Source organism: Choloepus didactylus, chromosome 14, assembly GCF_015220235.1.
Source record: "Choloepus didactylus isolate mChoDid1 chromosome 14, mChoDid1.pri, whole genome shotgun sequence".
NCBI classification, from domain to species: domain Eukaryota; kingdom Metazoa; phylum Chordata; class Mammalia; order Pilosa; family Megalonychidae; genus Choloepus; species Choloepus didactylus.
In genome coordinates, this window is record NC_051320.1 from 64,596,657 (window position 1) to 64,614,668 (window position 18,012).

General features: G+C 36.4%; 1 long non-coding RNA gene across 1 annotated transcript in view; it reads left to right on the forward strand.

The window, feature by feature from the left end:
* Positions 1-18,012, forward strand: part of LOC119509394 — a 292,236-nt gene that overhangs the window by 75,480 nt on the left and 198,744 nt on the right. The window contains exon 3 of the long non-coding RNA XR_005211689.1: positions 2,436-2,583. This is a non-coding gene — a long non-coding RNA (uncharacterized LOC119509394). The remainder of the gene's footprint in view (positions 1-2,435; positions 2,584-18,012) is intronic.

Genomic DNA, 18,012 nt, shown 5'->3' on the forward strand with positions numbered 1-18,012 from the left:
TGTTTTGGGTAATAATGTTACTAGAAGGAAAGGCAGAAGACAAAACATGGGACTGTATAATACAGCGAACCCTGTTGTGAACGATGGGCTGTGGTTAATAGTACAAATATATGAATGTTCCTTCATGAATTCAAACAAATGTATAACACTATTACAAAGTGTTAATAATGGGGTGGTATATGGGAAAAATATACCTAATATAACCTATGGACTTTAGTTAATAGTAATATTTTAATATTCTTTCATCAGTTGTAACAAAGGTACCACACTGCTGCAAAATGTCAACAATAGGGGGGTATATGGGAATGTTGTAGTTTTTACATGACTTTTCTGTAATCCTACAACTTCTCTGATTAAAAAATTACATTATTAAAAAATTATGCTGAGTGAAAGAAACTAGATACAAAGTGCTACATATTGTATGATTCCATTTATATAAAATGTAAATATAAATAAATTTATAGAGATAGAATTAGATTAGTAGTTATGTAGAGCTGGGGAAGATAGAGAGATTGAGAGGTTTTTCTCTTTTTGGAGTAATGAAAATGTTCTAAAATTGATTGTGGTCATGGCACAACCCTGTGACTATACTAAGAGCCATTGAGTGTACACTTAGGATAGATTGTATTGTATGTGAATATATCTCAATAAAACTGCTTAAATAAACCTAATACTCGGTATTTTTGCTCTTCCCAGTAATCTGATTGCAACATACTTCTATGGGTTTGTTCTCTCCTCCCTTCCCCACTCTCCCCACCCCAACTGCTTCCACCTCCCACTGCCTTATTCTTTATAAGGTATTCTGTACTCCAGCTGCTCAGATATATTATGCATTCTGCAGAGTCATCATGCCCTACCATCCTGGTGGGCTCCTATCTGTTGGGAGACAGTTCTGCATGGATCTCTCTTGGGCACTGCACAACTATCAGAACTTGGAGTCAGATTGGGCGCTGCCATCCCCATTTCCTGTTCTGCATTGATTTTCATGTGTACTTGTTCTTTTATGGGAACCAGCAAAACTCAGCTTTGCAAAGATAGGACGTCCTCGAAAAAAATGTAGTAGGATCTAATGTTGAAACTGTGAACTACTTTGAGCTAGTAGTTGACACAGTGTCTGGCAGATTTGGGGATTGGTGTATTTCTTTAAAAAAAATTGAAATATCATATTATACCCCTGGTAAGTATGCTGCAGTGCCCTGGGGTGACCTGGTGCACAGTTTGGGAACCATGGGCTTACTGTATTAGGTGCTATATGTAAATCACTCACTTCTCACAACACTTTGAACAATAGGTATTATCATTCCCAGTTTATGGATGAGGAAACTAAGGTTTAAAAAGAGCACAAAGGCTGCCCTAAACTTCCTAGTGAGTAATTAGCACAGCAGAGGCTTAACCCAAGTCTTCTGGCTTCAAAACCCATTGCATCATGCCATGTGTCATTAGATTTGCAGGATTAAGGTTTTCTCAGCTTCCTTTCTCCATGACTTTCCTGGATTTCAGGCAACATTGAAATGACTATTTTTTTAAACATGTGGAAGTGCTTGAAACTCATGGAAATGATTTTAAATTGTGTCTACTTTTTTAGCTTTAAGGCACACCTGCTGGAAAATAAATTTTCTTGAGCAGAGATTAAAGAGATTTAAATGGCCTCAAGAAAGATTGTTTAAGCTTTGAAATCAAGACAGTAGATTTCTAATTAACTTGTAATTGTTTTACTGCTAATTTTTAATGTGACGTTTGGTATGGACCACATGTCACTTTCTCTCCAGCTATCAGGACAGGCCCTATAAACTAAACCTTCTTCATCGGCTGTTGCCTAATTCAGTATGGTCCATGCTGGAATTTTTCCAACTCTGCCTGCACATAATTTCTAAGTCTCAGCAGATCTGTGCAAAAATGAACCATAGCTATAATCTTTCATGTTACTCATAGCTCTATTTAATTATCTGAAATACTACCTGATAAATAGTGCAATCAGAATTCCAGTTTAACAGTAACTACTTTCACATCGCTTTTCTGCTTTCATCTAATTTGAAACAGGTTTTGGTTTACTGCCTCTAAATTATGTAAACTTCTAATCAATGATTAATTTAAGAATCTTTGAGCTGCTCTGTGTGTGTGTGTGTGGTGTTCCTAAGTGTCAATAAGTTCAGGCCTAGTTAAATGAGATATTTTTCTTCAATAGCCTTTTTTAGGCTTTTATTTTCTACAGAGTTTGTTTAGGGTAGATAGAACCAAGGAAGAATAAATCTTTAGAACATTAAATTGTTGTCAAAACAAGATGTTACCTAATGCAGAATTATATGTACATTTGTATTAAATGCCTCTGACATAATGGACTAACATTTATTGAGTACCTATAAATGCTAGGCAGTTTATTATTTTGTTTGATCCCAGCCACAACCATGGAGGTCATTGTTATCTTCATTTTGCAGATGGGAAAACTGACAGCTGAGAGGATTTGAGGAAATTTCCTAAGGTTGCAAGTGAATAGCTGTTACAGCTGGGATTCCAACTCAGTTTGGTCTGACTTCACAGCCACAGCTCTGTCTGCAGGGTTGTGCTACCTCCAAATCAGGTAAGGTGGGGATGGACTTATGTCTTTTATATTTCATATTGTTGATTGCATGTGATATGATACTATTACTTTTTTATTTATCATATATTAATTGAGTGTGTAGAATGGGCATGCAATTTTCAAGAAGCTAATTAGTGCTAACTGTGAATATTGACATTTATTAAGCTATGTATCCTATTCATTTTCTGAAAGTTGGTGTTGTATTTTCAGCTCTTTTGTTACTTTATATTAGAGATCTCAAAGGATTTTGAAAAATGTTGAATTGGATCCTAACTGTGGATCTCTGTCTTTGCCCCTTCTACCTTCTAGGTCTGTGAGAAAGAGTCAGTTACTCTGTCCAGGGCTCAGTTTCTTTACTTGTATAATAAAAAGATAAGAATGTGTGACCCCAAGGATCTTATGAGTACTGAAATCTTTGATTTTGCTAAGCACACTCATGTTTTATAGGCCATTCGCAGTGATGCATGTGAATATAGTGAAGTAGAGGTGGTAGACATACTCAGGACTGAAAAAATATATCTTTTGGATTTGGCTTTGGGAAGTATGTAAAGCACCACACCAATCAAATTAGTTTTCTATGGCTGTGTAATCAATTACCACAAATTTATCAGCTCAAAAAATGCATATTTGTTATCTCATGGTGTGATGGTTTGAATCTCTATGTACCAGAAAAGCATGTTCTTAAAGCTAATCCATTCCTGTGGGTATGTACCCATTTTGAGTAGGATCTTTTGGTGAGTAGGATCTTTTTTTCTTTTCTCTTTTTTTTAATGCAATTTTATTGGGATATATTCACACATCATATAATCCATCCAAAGTATATAATCAGTGCCTCACCATATCATCACATAGTTGTGTATTCATCACCACAATCAATTTAGAACATTTTCATTACTCCAAAAAAAACCAGAAATAAAAATAAAAAGAAAACCCCTTATCCTTCTCTATTATTTGTTTTAACAGTTTTATTCACACACTATCCTAAGTGTACAATCAATGGCTCTTGGTATAATCAGGTAGTTATGCATTCACCACTATAGTTAATATGAGAACATTCTCATTTTTTCCAAAGAAAAAATCCCATATCCATTATATCCCCCTATTATTGACATTTAGCTTTGGTATAGTGCCTTTGTTACCATTAATGCAAGAATATTGCAATGTTACTGTTAACTATAGACCTTAGTTTACATTAATTGTATTTTCCCATATACCACCCTATTATTGACACCTTGTAATAGTGATGTACATATGTTCTAGTTTTTTAATATTTATACAATTAACCACCATCATTGTCCACTCTAGGTTTTGCTAAGTTATACGGTCCCAGTTTTTATCCTCTAGCTTTCCTTCTGGTTATATACATGACTCTAGTCTTCCTTTTTTAACTATACTCACACTCAGCTCTGTTAATTACACTTACAGTATTGTGCTACCATCACATAGTATTGTGATCCGAACCTTTACAGTCAACCTTATTGAACATTCTGTACTCCTTAGGCATCAATTGCCCAATATATGCCCTCTTTCTATCTCCTGATAACCTGTGCTTTTGACTTTAACTCTCAGAGTTTGCTCATTATAGTTAGTTCATATTAGTGAAACCATACAATATCAGTCCTTTAATTTCTGCCTTATTTCACTCAACATAATATGCTCAAGGTTCATTCACATGAGTGCATACCTCATGACTTCATTCCTTTCTGCAGCTGCACAATATTCCACCGTATGTATACTTGGTGAGTCGAGTGTTAAGTTGAGATGTGTGTGACCTACCTCATTCAGGGTGGGTCTTAGTCCTCTTACTGGAATCCTTTACAAGAGGATGAAATTACAAGAAGGACACAGAGAAAAAAGTGCAGCAACTGAGATAGAAAGCACTGGAAGCCAGAACCTGAAAGCAATGAAACCCAGAAGAGAAGGGAGAGACCAAAAGACACTGCCTGTGCCTTGCTGTCTGACAGAGGAGTCCAGGATCACTGGCATCCTGTCTTAAGAAAGAAAGCATCGCTTTGATAGTGTCTTGATTTGGACATTTTCACAGCCTTAGAACTGTAAGCTTGTAAACTAATAAATTCCCATTGTAAAAGCCAACCCAATTTATGGTATCTGTATTTCAGCAGCCCAGCAGACCGAAAACATGGTTTCCATGGGTCAGGAGTCCAGTTATGGTTTTGCTGGGTCCTCTGTTCAGAGTCTCCTGAAGCTACAAGGAAGGTGTTAGCAGGACTGTATTCATTTCTGGAGCTTGAGGTCCTCTTCCAGGCTTATGTGGTTGTTGGCAGATGACAGTTCCTTGAGATTGTAGGATTGAGATGCCTATTTTCTTGCTGACTGTCAGTTGGGGGCAGGAAGCTCCCAGTTCCTAGAGGTCACCCTCAATTTTTTGCCATGGGGCTCTCTTACAAGCACTCTTACAGCATGGAAGTTTACTTCTTCAAGGCTAGCAAGTGATAGTCTCTTCCTCCAGTGTGCTAAGAGGAAGTCTTTTCTAAAATAATATAATCACGGTCTAAAATAATGTAATCACGGGGGTAACATCTCATCACCTTTGCTATCACCTTTTGTATTAATGTAACCTAATCAAGGGAGTGACATCCTGTCACCTTTGCTATATTCTTTTGGTTAGAAGCAAGTCATAGGTTCTGCCTGAACTCAAGAGGAGAATATTATACAAGGGCATAAATCACTGGGGATCACCTTAGGGTGTATCCACCAAATCAGTGCAGAGTTATTTTAGGTTGTGAGACTGGGCTATTCTATTATATAGGAACTGAATTAAGAAGCCCTATCTAAATCTCTTCATCATCTGTAATTAATTCAAAGTTGTCTGCACAGGTATTTATTAATTTCACTGTGAATTGTATTTTTAAAAAATGATGTGCTTTTTTCTCTAAAGTCAATTGGTCTTGACATATTAGCGTACTTATTTGTCATTTTAAAATTATTTTGATGATACTTTGGCTGCAAGTTGCTCTGAAGATTAAAATTAGTTGATCATATGAAAGCATAGAAGCAGAGGAATTTATTAGCTAAACTCTGCTCTCTTAAAATCATCATTGCCTTTGGGAGACATTGGTCAATTGATCAATATTTCATTGAGCACCTACCATGTATTCAAGCATTGTACAAGCTTATAAAATATACTGTAGTACATCTTCACTATTTCTAGTAAAATGATGTAGTCAAAGGCAAGTTGAGGCTTTCAGCCAACAAAAGTCGTTGCCTTCAAATTATTATCTCTAGGAAACACACAAAACACTAACAGATTCTACCCATATTTATTAGAATCCACAGAACTACAGTTGAGGGTTAGCAAGAATGAATAAAGCAAAGCAGTAACTTAGTTTCACTGTAGGTATTCTGTGGTTTTCAAATTGGTTCTTGAATCCAAAGCTCTAGCAATACAATGAAATGCAGTCAGAATTGTGAACTAATGTTCCAGACACATCTCTCATATTTTCCTATGAATTTCTTGTGGGCTGTCAGTCAGGCATGTGTTTTTCTTTGGGTACTGCCATAAAGCTCCTTATGGGATAGATTTCAAACCTAGTCAGCGTTGGGGAAAAATGTTTCCCTATATATGAATTTAGGGCATATCATGTTGCATAACTATTCTGGGTACACAGTCCCTGTCCATTTAAAATATTCCCTGAGGTTCAAACTTTCCTTTCATAGATTGTTTGAAAACCTATTCAGTTTTGTCAAAGATAGAGGCCTGCATACTTTTGTACATGATGCCATGAAAGGTCCCTAAACTATTCTTGATTTTATAAACACCACAATTAAAATTCTCCCTTCTTGCCAAATTCCTATCTTTAATACTGTATGAATAATCCTTTACGGTATTGTTATTTAATACTGTCAGAAAGAAGTATTAAATGCTAGAATTCCAGAAAGGTTGTTTGGGTAATAACTAATTTGGAAAAATGAAATACATTTGTCTCTAATCTAAGACTTGCAATGTAATATAATGAAATGAAATTGCTTCATGCAAAGAATTTCATATGGTCAACTTCCCTGGCTTTGGATTTTAGCAAAACGAAGTGAAAGGTCCTTATCCCTCATGAAACTTAGATGATTGAAGGCAGCATTTTTCCTCAGTTTTCTGGATTGGGTCTCTCAGTGAGAAAGGTCAGAATCCTATAGATAAAATCACAGCTCTTGAATCACTTGTTCTGAGTTCAAACTCAAGCTTTGGAATTTTCTAGCTATATAATGGGATGGTATGACACATCATAGAAATTTTTTAGGGATAAAATAACAAATGTTAATTGCATTACAAGAAATATAGCACACAGGAAATGCTCGATACATGTTAAAACATTAAACAAAAAATGAAATTTCAACTCAACACCTACTTCCAAGTGTTTATGAAACAAACTTGAGCTATAGAGAAAATTGCAAGCGATCTTGAGATTGTCTTGGGTCTAGGGGATTTTTACGTCACCCAGCAAGATAGGAAGGAAAGAGCATTTACTAGCTACCTGTTCCATGTCAGATGATATGCTGACGTCTTTGCATAGATTATCTCATCAAATTGTCAAAAGAAACCTATAAAATATCTTCATTTTAAAATCAGGAAGCTGAAGCTCAAAGGTCACACAGCTACCAAGTTGCAGAGCTGTGGTTTAAATCCAAGTCTGCTTGACTGGCAAAGCCAAACTCTTCCCACTGTACCATGCTGCCTCTTAGAAGGCAAATCTCCCTGAACTTCACCTATGTTGCATAACTTTTGAGTATCATGAAGATAAAACTGGAAAATGATGACGATTTCTACTATACGGGTAACTTGATTTTCCTCTGAAAAGGCACAAATGATTTAAAATGGTGAATAAGCCAAGAAACTTCTTTGGGGGCTTTGAAACACGACTAGGCAAACACAATCAGACATATTCTCAGGTTTGTTAGTGTAGTATTGTTCTTTTACTCCTATCCGCAAACACACGCAGTCACAGTTGTTCTAGACCAATTTGTGTCTGTTGGCCATCTTGGACTCAGCTAGAAGGAACAAGGGTGTCCAGGAATGGTGGGTGGGAAATAATTAAATTTACATTTTGAAAAGATTACCCTAGCTTCAGTACAGAGAACATATTAGAGAAAGGTCAGATGAATGCAGGGAAATGATGGGAATTCTTAGAGTAGACTAGTGGAATCAGAGGATGAAAAATCAATGGATTTGAGTTAAAGGTTAACTCAGAGGGACTTCATGATGGATTGAGCTTGAGGTTTGAGTGGTGAGGGAGACGAGAGCTCAAGTGTAACTCCATAAGGTTCACTGACATTGGGAAAACAGAAATAAAATCATATTTTAGGGGAAAGCTCAATACATTGTTTTTTTATATGCTGAATTTGGATATGCTGAGTTTGGATATGCTGAGTCTGAGACTTCCAAATGGACATATAAGATAGAAAGTTGAAAATAAAGATAATAGTACTCAGAGAATAGTCCTAGGCTGGAGATGTAAATTTGAGCGTGATCATAGTACTGTATATACAGCAATTAAAGTTGTAGGCATGGATGTTATTTCCTTGGAAAAGCATAGAGGGTGAGATAAAAAGGTTGCTCGCTGCCCAGGCTTGAAGAAGTACAACGTTTGATGGCTGGTGGACTAGGAGGACCCAGCCAAGGTGTGACCAGAGATAGAGTAGTAAAACCAAGAGGCTGTGATAAGGAAGCATTTCAAGAAGAGAGGTGGTTGACAAATACAGTGGCAGATGAGGACAGACACATGTCCACCGACTTTGTAACAAGGAATTAGTGACCTTTGTAAGAACTGTTTTGGTGAAGTGAAGATAGAAGCCCAGTTACAGAAGTTGAGGAGTGAGTGGGAGGTGAGGAATTGGAACAGTGTAGAGAAAGCTAAAAAACTCTTGAGAAATTTGGTTAGATTTTTAGAACCTGTGAAAAACAGTCAGCCTTTTTCTTTTCTTTTTCCTGCCTATTTAGGAAAAGCAACACGTTACATTTCTAGGGCAAATCGTTTCTTGCACAACACTAACAACAAAAATAAAGAACCCGATTAAAATGGAGAAAATAATCTCCATGTGTATTTAAAAAGGTAGCCTAATTCTTCTACCTAGAGACTGGGAGCTGGAATGATATAGAATGTGGAGACTGTCCCAGACCAATACAGAGGAACCTTCTTACTTGGGGAGGAGCTTGTAGCAGGGGTACAGTAGTGGTGGTAATAGGTATTCTAGTTGTGGAAGGTGAAAATACAGCTTAAATAACTCCAGAAATTTCCTCAAATTGCCAGCACTTCAGTCCTTAGTTTTCCCATGCAAATAGTTTATTTTATTTCTCTTGGTATTTCTGATAGCATTTCCCATTCTTCAAGGGCAATGGAAATCTTCTAGTTTAAAGAATGTGGAGAGTTGAAATTAGGGAGAGAAAATTCCTGGTACAAAGAAAAGCAGTATAAAGTTTCTCTTTCTTAGCAGAGTAGAAATAAGTGATTTTGTTTGAATTAAAAACATATAATGTGATTCCACGTGATTAGTTCTTGAGAACCAACTTGGTAGAAAGCATTCTACCAGTGTATTGGGTACATCTTCAACATTTTCCTACCTATAAACTTTTTGAGACAAAGTTTACTAGTTCTAAGGGCATGAAAATGTCCCAGTTCAGGCATCAACAGGACAATACCTTCTCTGAAGAAAGGCTGATGACATCTGGGGTTCCTCTGTCACAGGGGAAGGTACAAGGCCAGTGTCTGCTGGTTCTTCTCTCAGGGTTCCATTGCTTTCAGCTTCCTTGTGTCCTTGCTTAGTTCTCCTGGTTTTCCTCCCTCTCTAAGCTATCATAAGTTTCCTCCATTAAAGGATCAAGACCCACTGTGGACCAAAGAATGGATTAAAAGAATATGGCCTTTTCTGGGGTACATAACAGCTTCAACCCAGTACAACTAGATACAAGTCCTTTGTCAGATATGTGATTTGCAAGGTATTTTCTCTCAACTGGGCTTGTATTTACATTCTTTTAATTATGTCTTTTGGAGATCAAAAGTTTGAATTCTGATAAAGTCCAATTTATCAACTTTTTTATTCCAAGGATTGTACTTTTGGTGTCATGTATAAGAACTTTGCCAAACCTGTTTTTTTAAAATTCTGTTTTAATGACATATATTCACATATTATACAGTCATCCACAGTGTACAATCACTTGTTCACAGTACCATTATATACATGTGCATTCATCACCACAAGCAATTTTAGAACATTTTCATTACCCACACATGAAAAACAATAAGAATAAAAGTTAAAGTAAAAAAGAACACCAAAATGTCCCATACCCCCCATCCCTCCCTATTATCCATTTGTTTTTTGTCCTCATTTTTCTATTCATCTGTCCATACACTGGATAAAGGAAGTGGGAGTCACAAAATTTTCACAATCACATGTTCACACAGTGTAAGCTATATAGTTATACAATTCTCTTCAGGAATGAAGTCTACTGGGTTGCAGTTCAACAGTTTCAGGTATTTCCTTCTAGCTATTCCAATACACTAAAAACTAAAAAGGGATATCTATATAATGCATAAGAATAACCTCCAGAATGACTTCTTGACTCTATTTGAGATCTCTCAGCCACTGAAACTTTATTGTGTGATATTGAGTCATGTCCCACATTGCCAGGGAGATTTACACCCCTGGGATTCATGTCCCACATAGTGGCTAGGGCAGTGAGTTTACCTGTAGAGTTGGCTTAGAGAGAGAGGCCATCACATCTGAGCAACAGAAGAGGTTCTCTGGGGGTGACTCTTGACACAATTTTAAGTAGGCTTAGTCTCTCCTTTGCGGTACCAAACTTCATAAGGGCAAGCCCCAAGATTGAGGGCTTGGCCTTCTAAATTGGTAGCCCCCAATGCTTGTAAGAATATCATTAATTCTCCAGGTGGAGAAATTTAATATTTCCAAATTTTCCCTTAGTCCCTCAAGGGTAACCCTTGTTTTTCTCTAGTGTTATTGTCTTCTATAGGTTTTATAGTTTTCCATTGAGTGTTTAGGTCTATGATTCAGTTGGAGTTAATTTCTATATAAGGTATGAGATTTAGGTCAAGATTTTTGTTTGTTTATGGATGTACAATCCTTCCAGTAGCACTGTATGGATTATTGTAGGTATGTAGTAAGTCTTAAAAGTAAGTAGTGTGATTCTTCTAATTTTATACTCCCTTTTCAAAATTGTTTTGGCTATTCTGATTCCTTTGACTTTCCATGTGAATTTTAGATTAGCTTGTCTATATCTACAAATATATTGCCAGGCTTTTGATTGAAATCGCATGAAATCTGTGGATCAAAGTTGAGGGATAATTGACAGCTTTATTCTGTTAAGTCTTCCAATCCCATGATCACTGTCTGTTTCACCACTTTATCAGGTCTTTGATTTCTTTCAGCAGATTGATTCTAGGCATGTTTTATTAGATTTATATCTAAGTGTTTCTTTTTTTGAGAGATTATAAATAGTACTGTATTTTAAATTTTGGTTTCCAGTTATTCATTGCTACCATGTAGAAGCATAATTGATTTTTGAGTATTGTTTGACCTATGCCACACTTGATTCTTAGTTCTAAGAAATTTTGGGGTATTTCTTGGGATTTTTCATGTAGATAATAATGTCATTTGCAAATAGAGACAATTTTATTTCATCTTTTCCAATCCATATGCCTTTTATTTCCTTTTCTTGTCTTTTGAACTGAATAGATCTTTTAGTGTGATGTTGAATGAGAGTGGTGAGAATGGACATTCTTCTTGCCTTCTGTCCAACTTTAGGGGGAAAGCCTTCACTCTTCACCTTTAAGTATGATGCTACTTTTTTTGTGTTTTTTTGGAGATGCCTTTAATGAAATTGAGGATGCTCTATTCTTAGTTGTAAGGTTTTTTTTAAAAAAATTATGAATGGATTTTGAATTTTCTCAAATACTTTTTCTGCACCAATTGATAAAATCATGTCAGTTTTTTTATTTAGATTGTTAATAATGTAGATTTCCTTTATTTATTTTGTTATTTCTTATAAGTAATACAACATTTGCTCTGGTTGCTTCCAAAATTTATTTTGGTCTTAATTTTCAACAATTTGATTATATGTCTGAGCATGGATTTCTTTGAGTTTCTCCTGTATGGGCTTCACTGAGCTTCTTAAATCTGTAGGTGTATGTATTTCACCTAATTTGGGAAGTTTTCAGTCATTCTGTTTTCTAATATTTTTTAGCACTTCTCTCTTTTACTTCTTCTTCTGGGATTCCAGTAATACAAATAGTAGATCTTTTGGTATATGCCCACAAATCCTAAGATTCTGTTATTTTATTTATTTATTACATTTTTTCTCTCTGTTCAGTTTGGAAAATTTCTGTGAATCTGTCTTCATGTACACTTATCTGTCATCTCCATTCTGATATTGAGCCTTTAGGTGAGTTTTTAATTTTGCTTTTTAATTTTTTTTCAGTTCTAAAATTTCCAATTGGCTATTTTTATATCTTCTGCTTTTTTGCTGAGAAGTTTTATCTTTTATTTCATTTTTAAAGTGTTCTCCCTTACTTGTTGGTTCACTTTTATAATTGCTAATATAAAGTCTTTGTCAGAAGTTCCAACATCTATGTCATTTCAGCATTGGTGTCTATTGATTTCTTTTTCCATACAAGTTGAGAATTTCCTGTTTCTTCATATGTGAAGGAAGTTTAGATTGTATCCTGGACATTTTGAATGTTATATTATGAGACTATTGGAATTGTTGGAATCCTATGGAGAATGTCATATTTTAGCAGGCAATTTCTCAATTGGGTTCAGTACACACGTTCTGTCCAGTCTTCCGTGGGTTGTGGTTTCAGTGTCAGTTCCATTTTCAAAAACTTTTCAGTACTATTCAGATCTGCCCCATGTGTGTACCACTCAATGATCAGTCTGGTACTTAACCGTTAGTTCTCTTCTCAAAGTCTTTGTTATTTTGTTTAGGATTAGATACAAATATGCATGGCTTGGGGGTGATTGTAGGAATTCATAGAAAATTTATTTGTTCACTTTCCCAAGCTTCTTCCTGTCCCCAGTACATTCCAGTGTCCTGGAGTTCCCATTGTTGGTCTTCTGGCTAGAAAACTGGAGATTTTTTTACCCTACTTTGCTGCACATGTCTTGGAACTTGACCTGTTTCTGGTACAAATAGTGAGAGGACAAATAGAGGAAAAAAGCAATGGGGTTTTGCCTCACCCTTTCTGATTCTGAGTTTCCTTGTTTAAACACTTTCTATCTCTAGCATTATATAGTTAAAACATTTTCTGGAATGGATTTGAAGGGAGAAATCATTTTGCTAAAGGCTTGCATCTGTCCCATTTGAATGGTACCATGCGTGGGAAGCAAATGGTACTTGCTCTGGGTAAGTACCACTTACTGAAAGAATTCTCTGCAGGATAAGAGGTCTGAAATCAAGTGTCAGACGAGGGATCGGAAAACATAAAAGGGAAAGAGAAGGCATCATGCCCTGATGTTGAAGTTAAAACAATACCAGAAGTCCTAAGTAAAGCTAGGTTCATGTGTTTTTTGAGTTCTGTTAGGTCTTTAGAGGCTATAAATTAAGTCCTATAATGACTTCCCATTTATAGTCTTTATGATTTTTTTGCCCACCATGGGTTAATAATTTTAAAATATCATGTTAATGTTTCTGGGAGGTCTATGGAACTCAAAGTAAATGAAAACCAGGATTTTCAGCCATGCTTTTACCTCCTTCCAAGTTAAGGACAGAGAGGAGCAAGATCTTTATAATCTTCTGAAGATCTAGTTTTACAAGAATAAGAGATTTAATAAGCATTGTCCATTTTAGAACTTGAACCAGATCCTTAAAACCATGTGACTTGCCATCAGAATAAAAATAAAAATTTTAAAAAATAAACAAAACCTTCTAAGTAGTGAATAAATGATGTCATTGAAATCTGAAAACTCTCTTTTAACAGTTTATGTTTATACAATGATATCCTGCTGATGTCTGAGGTAAGAAAAAACAACAACAAAAAAACCTCTTAGAGAAAATTAGCTATTTGAACCTGGGCTGCTGAATGTATTTATTTAATCCTATAATTTTGGCAGAATATCACATCATCTAAAAGAAAGAGATACACTCTGAGGTGTAAGGGATATGAAATGCATTTTGCATTCTTGGCTCTCCAGACTGTAGATTTTGAAAGGTGATAAGTTAAAGGTTCTGAGGAAAAAGGTAAACTAACTCTGGAGCTGCCAGTGATGTGTCCTGGCTGGACTAAAACCAAGCCATTTTCATTAGCCTAGACAGTCTAAAAGCTAATTGACATGGGGCTCCTTTTTTGTTTTGTTTCACATTATTTTATTTCATTACATTTCACTTCACTTCACTGTATTTTATTTTTTAAAAGATAATTTCCATGTTATTATGTTAGGAATCTTTTGGTTAGGGGCTCACTCAAAATAGCTCATCTTTTCAGCATTGAGAAAAAAAAACCTTAACTGTAAATAACATGAAAATAAATATTATTTAACTAAAGAATGAAGAATTACAAACAAGATACATCCTAAAAGAATTCTCTTCTTTATTGATAATCAGTGTGCAAAGACATAGGAGGCAAAGTGCTCTGAGCATCTCTGAGGATGAAGAGTGATTTGTTATGTGACAGATACCAAAGCTATGTATAGCCAAACTAGTTATGGATAGGTAATTGGTCAGGGGTTCTATTACCACTGACTGCAAGAATTTGATATTCCATCTGTACCAAATTTACTGAATTACACCATATGAGTACCTTGTGGGGCAGTATGGCTTAGTGGCCAAGGGCTTGGGCTCTGCTGTCAAGCAGTGTAGGTGCAAATCCTGACTTCACTGTTTACTTGCTGTGTGACTTTAGGTATCATTTGATCTCTCTTAAGCTTCACTTACCCCATCACAAAATGGGGTTAATAATGTCTATTTCATGGTATTGTTGTGAGCACCAAATCATCTCATAGTAAATTCTTAGCCCAAGTATCTGGCACTTAGTAAATGCCCCATAAAAGTTGGCAAATACAGTGCATCAGAATTCCATAGAAGAAATCAAGTAATTCGGTGAAAACTTTTTCCGTGAAAAATGCGCTATGAAAGAACTCTCTTTTGAATATAATTCAATCTAGCAAGTTTAGGATTGTTGGCCTCCAAAATTTAAAAATTGATGGTCTTTTATTATAATTTTAAAAATAGTTTAAATTATATTTATAAATGTGAGTTCTGTTTAAACATTGACAGAAACAGGGAAACATGCCCGTGGGCTTTCAGGGTTCTTAGGAGTTCAGTTTGAAAACCCTGAGTTTAGTATTTTTTGTGGTGGTTTCATAGGAGGTTTTGTCTCTCCAACTAGGTGAGGGCATAGAATATATCATTGTTTCTTTTTTACCCTGGCACACAGTGCTGAATCTATTATAAGATCTCAGTAAGTATTACTTGTTTATTCATTAACTTAAATGATTCAGATATGTGGCCCAAATCTAATCATTCTACAGAGGCTTTCTCAATTGTTTTTGTGACCCACAGCAGGTATTTCTGGAAAGTTATAGAAGAGATGCTTTGAATATAAAGGCAGTATTTTTATTCTATTATTTTTAACCATGCTTTCATAAACATGGTCCAAAATTCCACAGAAGTCTGATGTTTGTGTATCTGCAACTGTTAATAGGGTATTATTTTCATCTTGGAATAAGTAGCAAAAATGCTACATTACTTCATTAACTCTGAAACATAGAGGGATTAGTTTATGTTTACTGAAAAATTTTTGATGTTAGTTGGAGGGGTATGAGAGGTTCTCTGGGCTCTGTTTTCCACAATTAATGAATTCTGTTCTTCTTTCTTCTGTGTTCTCTTGCGGGAATCACAAACTATTTAACTCTCTGGAACTTAGCACAAATAGGAAGAATTTATATCTTATAGCAATCTACAATTCAGTGAATGTTCTTTACTAATAATTATATGACAAGAACTTATTCCTCAAGAGTGAAGTAGGGAAGAGGCATAAATGAGACCAAGAAGATCAACCTGATGAAGAAAGAAAAATTCACCCCACGGGAGTTTTAGCAATGAAGATTGAGTGTTCTGAGGTTTTATTCTTATGCATGAAACCCAGATTTCCTAGAAGACCCCTTCTAAGGTTTTGGTCCTGAGCAAACTACCGTGACCCTACACAGATGTATCACAGGAGGAGCATGGGCTCTTTCTTTGGACCTCACCCAGTGGGTAAATTATCTGCTTTCTATGTATTCTCTCATTTCTAGATGCTGCAAACAAACACTGCTTCTGTGTGGGTGACTGAAAAATTAGGCAGAGGACAAAAGCACAGTAGGACCAATGATAGCAGTTTTACATTCCAGCAAACACATGAATCATTGGATTCCAAAGAGGTCTCAGAGTAGGCCCAAATTCTTGTTATAGACATGTGAACAACTGTTCTGGGCCTTTTCTGTAATAAAATCCTCACTTCTCTGCAAGCTGTTGAGTTTGCTTTGAATATGCAAGAGAAATTATAGTCAGGTTTGCCTCCAGCCATCTCAAGTGGTTGAAGTCTGAATTTTGTAAGATTTTCCTCCCAAATATTTCAGGCATTCCTACTACCCCTCTAAGATAACCGCATCCATTTTAATTTTGAAATAAGACTCCAGAAAATATCAATTTAACAAAATCATTCTATGTGCAAGGCACTTATTTGGTCTCTGTCTAGGGAACAAAAGCTACAACAAAAATCCCCATCTGAGGCAAAGTTTTGCTATTTTTCTTAGTGCCAGCAAGCTTCCTAGGGTTAAAAATCCTCAGGCTATTTGGCATCCCATACTCCTTAGAAGTGGCAGTGTATACTGCTGGGAGTGATCTAGCCATGAGGCATTCAGAGCAGCGCTCCCCACAAACTGATTATATCATCTCTGTGCAACCACACAGATTTATTAGAAACTTATAGAGAATGCTTGCAAACACACCCATGCAAGTCTTTCCAAGGACACTCCAGTGGGCTTGCATCTATTACTTCTTAGTAACCAAAGGGAGGGGAAGGGAAAGAATTAAATTGCTATCCACTTACTGAGACTCTGGAAGGATTTGCAGACTTCAGTAGATTGGAGAAATACCCACTCTACCTCTTTTCCCCATTTTTCCTTTCTGAAATAGAAATATTGTCTGGGGACATACAAAAGCATTCTTCTCTCCCTCTTCCCTTCCTCTCCATCCCCTCCCCTCTCCTCCCTCCCCTCCTCTCCCCTTCCCTTCTCTTTTTCTCTCTCATACATATACACATGCACTGACACTCATGATTAACAGCAAAAAGTCAACCTTCACTCCACAGTCATAGAAAAGACTCCTCCCAAAATATGCTTCTTTTAACACAAAAAAGCAGAAAACTGTTCATTCAAATTGGAGACATGGAGTGATTGATCCGTAATCCCTTCCTACATCTAACTCACTTCAGATATGTGGCAGTTTGATTCCATTTTCTTTTATTTTGTCCTTAAAGAGGGAAGATAGGAGTCACAGTTCTTGGGACCCTGTCGGTTCCCTTATGCAGGTGATGCCTTCTTAGCTGGGCAGGAGGAGACTAGGAGTTGTATCGCACTTTGCAGGGTGTGACTCTGACAAGGTGCTAACTCCTGAGAAGCAGGGACTAGATCTCATTTAGAGTCTCCAGTTGTGGATAATTGGATGGGTAGAGGTGGCATGGAGGTGAAATACACCTTCTGCCTTTTGCAGCTCCCTATCCACCTTTTTGTCCCCCTATTTTGCTGTCTACTGGTATTCTATCCACTCTGTTTTTGGATAAGTAGTTCTTATTGCTCTCCAGACACATAAAACACCAGTTTTGACAGCATCCAGTCCTCTTCATGATATTCTCAAATAGTATCTCTTCCCTTCTAATAATGCCTCCCACACTTTCCTCATTTCAAGTAGATTTTAAGAGGGCAGCCTACAGGCTGAACTAATGCACATGAATAACTGATAGCTTCTTTAATACTCCCACAATGTTTGCATTTTAAGAAGTGTCTGATTACCTAAAAGAATCGATAGTTGGTGACATTTCAGAAACCATGAGGTAAATCGAACCAGGCAATTGGGGGGAAATTTTCCTAGGGATAAAGGAAGAGGGCAGCTCTCTCATTTGGCTTTGGAACAAGGCAAGAAGGCCTGTGATATAGAACAAGCCATCCTGTGAAGGCTAGTATTGGTTAACCACAAAGCATGAGAAGTTCTGGTTGAGATTGAGAAAGGAAAGTATTCTTTGGGCAGGGAATACCACAAAATGGGTTAGACCTAGAAAAGCTGTAGAGATTTACTGGACCAACCTTTCTATTTTATGGGTGAGCAGAATATCAGTTAAGGATTGCTACTGCCATTCGGTTGTCCACCACCAAAGGAGGGACCAGAGATTGTTAACTTGAAATCTATAATTTTAATTTACTTTGGTTAGAGA